Raw genomic sequence first — 4,842 nt, 5'->3', positions numbered from 1 at the left:
TCTTAGTTGTCTTCAAAAATTCCCATTTGTATTTTATTATGATAGAGAATTTTATGCTGATCTATTTTCATATTTTTAATTATTTTTTTAGAGCTATATTCTATTTTCTAAAATTCTTGGAATCACTCATTTTAAATGGGTATTTTGGAAATGTCCAAAATACCCTTCGGCCCACACTGTCAGGCGACCGAGCTGGTTAGGTTGGACCAGCCCACTGGGCTCGGTCCAACCGACCCAGTCGCGTCGTCTTCCTTCCTCGCTCTCTAACCCTAATCCCCTTCGGCTCCCGCGACCAAAATCGCCTCCGCCATCGCCGCTTTGATTCCGCCGCCTCCGGCCGTTGCCGGCGATGAGGTGCATCAGATCCTCCGACTCGATCTGTTCATCGTCTCCCTCTTCGTTCGCCCCCGTCACGTACGCCCGCACGGCCAGGAGGTTGCGCGGTGATGTGTTGCTCACCGGCGACACTGGTGCCGTGACGCCGCTGTGGTGGTGATGGGGTGCTCGTGCTCGGCGACGCCAGGCCAGGCGCGGCTTGGCGCTGCCATGGTTGGCTCGTGCCGCCGTGCCGCCATGGCACACCGTGGTGCTCCGCTCCAGGTACACGCGCCTCCATCTTCTCCCCTGCTTCTTCTTCCTCTATCATGCTCTATCATTTGGGCTTGCTGTGCATGCGTGAGTGCTACTGCTGCGCTTCTGGCTAGCTGCTGTGGTTGCTCTATTGCCATGGTCATAGCTGTGCTACTGCTGTTCTTGCTACTGGCCCTACTGGCCTTAGCCAGTGTTACCCTGACCACGCCAGTGCTTGCTGTTTTCACTCATTTCCTGATCTGTGCCTCTATTCTAGTTGCTATGCTGACTAGAATTCAAGTGTGTTCATGTGTGATACCCTGGCTTGATTACAGTGTGCAATTTCTTGCAAATTTACAAGTGCCAGAGCCATTGTGGCTTATTCTGGTGCTCAGATTTGTGGTTATGCTCAATTGATTTTCACTTTGGCTTATCTGTGTTATACAGTGATGAATTTATATGTTTAGCTGGTGTATTATGATCCAATGATTCATTAAACATTTGATGTGCTTCTGGATAAAATCATAAATCATTTATGTGATTAGCTGTGAAGCAACTGTTGATGAATTGGTGTTGTGTTAGCCAAATGATCCATGATTTATTGATAGGTTGGCTCTAGCATGTACTGGCATGCTTTTAACAAGCTGCTGATGATCACATGATCATCATTTGCTTGTAAATGTTGTTGTTTCATAGCTGTGCCTCACTATTGCTCTCCCTGTTTTGTGTGTGCATCACACAGGCTTGGCCTGGTGTGTGCTGGTGCTTGTTCAAGCATCAATTGATGCCTGCCATGATCCATTTGATCATTTACAAGACCCTGGTGCATCAATTGCTTGTCTATTTCATTTATCTGTTTATCTGGCTTTAATAGATGGATGAATGATGTGAACTGTGATTCAGTGATGATCATTTCAATGAATTTGTTAGGGCTAGCTGGATGCCAACCACTGGTTGGATACCCTAGCCCACTTCTGAACCTTTCTGGTGATGATGTGGTGGTTCTAAGTGTTGGCTGTGGGTTGAGGTAGCCCTGGCAGCACTGTGATGCTGTCAAGGGTAGCTCCCCCCTTGTTGGTTTGCTGTGGCTCACTAAATGCTTTCTGGGTGATCCATTTATTGGATTGCCAGTAGCCCTTGATGTTGAAATCAAATAGACAAGGATTTGTCTATGTCTGATGGCCTGACTAGTCGTAGGTGCTAAGTGTGTAGCTAGGCTAGCTTGTGCTTTCATCTCTTGCTGGATTTCTTTAGTTATGCATTGATTTTCATAGCTGTTGTTCCCATTAGATGATTTACTAATGGCCTTACTACCCTTGCTTGCACCATATGGCTTAGTAGCCAGATGATGACACATATTGGGTATCACACCCTTTTGCTTGTGTGTGATTGGTGCATATGCTTGTATATGAACAAAACCATATGGTTTGTTCATGATGATTTGTATACCTCACTCCAGCTCCAAGGTTTGTGGTTGATGTAGAGGATTAGCTGTTGTGTTGATCTTCTGGTTTGATTGACTTGCTTGCCCTGCTCCTCCCGGTGAGCTTGTGAAGCTTGATTCAATTCTGTGGGTTATTGAACAGGTTGAACAGTGAAGCTGTTCTTCCTGTTCTTGTGTTCTTGAGTTGTTGTTCTTGTTAACTAGCACTTACTCTGATGCCTGTCGATGAGTGAAGCAAGTTTGCTGGTGGAAAGCTTTTATCTGGTCCTCTACTTGCTCTCCTGGTCGACAGCACTGCCCTTCCCTTTGGTGACTCACTGTGTGTGTGTGTTGCATGCACACAGCCATGTGAGCAGGCTGTGTGTGTGTGTCTGCTGATGCTCTGCACTTGGTTGTGAGAGTGGATCAGCTCGGCAGACTTGATATGATCCACCAATTCCATTTCTTTCTAACCTGCCAAGTGGCTTTGCCACTTGGCTTAATGTTTTGCTTGTTGTGTGTGTGTGCAGGGATCAAGAAGATACTCAAGATGAACTCAAGATCATCTTGATCAAAGATTCCATGAAGATCACAATGTAGTTTAGGTCATTTAAATAACTTGTAATTTTCCTTTTTCTGTTTCTATTTATTCAATTCTTGTAATGTATTGTAATTCCATAATTCAATTCTGAATATTGTAAAGACAATGTATTATGTGTGTGATTATCAATAAAGCTCAAGTTTTCCTTAATGAGTTTTATGTAATTGTTGTATTACTTATATTCTTGCTTAATGATAATTGTTTGTTAAATTATCTCAAATTTGAATTATGTGATAATCATTTCATGTTTGAATTTGAAATTCAAATTCAAAGTTGGTTTGAATTCATTCAAACAACTTAACTTGTAATTCAATCATGCAACTTAAGATTTTAATGCAATATCACTTCTCTCTTCTCAAAACCCTAATTTAGATAAGTAAGAACAAGTTCATCGCACTCTCGAAACCCTAACCCTGTAAGGTGTCGAGAGAGAAACCTGTCCCCCTTTGATGCGGTTTTGTTTTAAAAGCGCGAAATTTTCCCGTAATTTACAATGCAATGCACATCCCTTTCTAAAAAAACTACCCCTCGATCGTCTCTAAACCTGGGACATTACAATGCGCCACAGAATGTTAATTTTTGGATTTTCGAATTTTTTCCATTTCTACTGTATATACTAGTATTTGACAGGAAATATACAGGTATATATACAGGAAATACATAGCACATTCCAGAAATAATAGAAATACTCACAAATGACACACAAATGACATGATACACATAAATCTTCATCATTACATCATTTAGATCCAAATTATTACACAAGTACAAATGTGTTCATCGTCGCATACACATGCATCGTCACCGGCCACCTAGACTAAAGTAAAGTAGAGTACAACCGCGGTGGCGGTGAGTAAGAGGGGGACCAAGAACTTCAGCCGGTTCTTCTTCTTCCCCACGTGTGCCCTCCACTGTGCTACCGCCTCCTCTCTAGTCGCGTATCCCTTGTAGCTGTTCCCGCTGAACTTGTGCACCTGTTCGAGATAGTCCTGCCACTCCTCGTAGACACCTGGAACCCAACCCTTGTACACAACGTACGTCGGCATCTCTATTGACAAAGCATATTAGTATATCATATTAGTACATCATGCATATATATATATGTTGATAAATATTAGAGCAAAACATATAGTAAAGTTGAACACGTCAACAATAAGTTTGCGAGGCGCACACACAAGACGACGTCCATCGATACACCTAAACCGATGAACATAGTACTTAGAGTTTAATTACGACCCACACAAAAAACTAACCGATGAAGATAGCTAGTACTTATTAGAGTTTATGATCCACACACACTAAGTCAAGGCTCGCAGGGCTCCAGGAACAGCTTGTACAGATCTTTCGTATTCCACGTCCTCCTATCACCCTGCGCTTTGAGGCGCTGTTCGATGTCTCTCTTGCATAACGCTCTACCCTGGTGTAAGAGCCCTCCCCCTCTGATGATGTCTTCAAGGATGATATGTGATAACTTGATCTGGGTAGCATGGAAGTCTTCTCTGAGGTCATCATCGTTGATCCGCGCCAACTTTTCGGCCCATCCTCGGAGAGCAGATGGTAGCAACAAGTTCTGGCTATCCCGGACAAACCCTTTTAGGTGATGCATTACATAGAAGGCCTCCAGAGTGCTGTTTTCCGGCTGCTTGACACAGGGGAACTCGAACACGTGCTTGAACTTGTGTTTACCATCATCCCTGAAACATTCCGCCTTTTCTTTGAAGGCGCCTCCCTTTTTGAAGTAGCCCTCGAGAGCATCATCTAGCACACCCCTTATTCTGGCGTAGTTCTTCTTTTTCGCACTTCCCGAGTCGAAATCGGTGGCAAGAGAATACTTCGGGGCGATGGAGATGAGTATGCAGCACGTGTCTCTGCGCAACACAAATTTGGAACAAGATCGATGTTGGAAATGAGCAATGGAAAAGAAATTTATTACAGGGCTAGCGGATGTGTACTTACTCGGGAAAGTAAGCCAAAAGGATGTTGTCCTTCCTCTTGTTGTCCAAGAAGCACTTCGTAGGTACAACGAAGCCCGGACACGCACCGCGATAAGGCCAACTGGCTTTCACGCATGTAGTAGGGATCCGCTATCGCGACGTCCGGGGTACTCTCTCTCTTGATCTTCATCGCCAGATTGAGCGCGAATAGGCGGACCAAGTTATAGTCCAGCCTTCTCGAGTGGAATAGCTTGAAGACGTCCTCGTACGCTATAAAGAATATATCCGCGGGGGCATCAGTGACGAAGCCCACA

This window comes from Lolium rigidum, chromosome 3 (genome assembly GCF_022539505.1).
Source record: "Lolium rigidum isolate FL_2022 chromosome 3, APGP_CSIRO_Lrig_0.1, whole genome shotgun sequence".
NCBI classification, from domain to species: Eukaryota; Viridiplantae; Streptophyta; class Magnoliopsida; order Poales; family Poaceae; genus Lolium; species Lolium rigidum.
The sequence above is the reverse complement of the archived record's forward strand: the minus strand, read 5'-3'. Positions refer to the sequence as shown.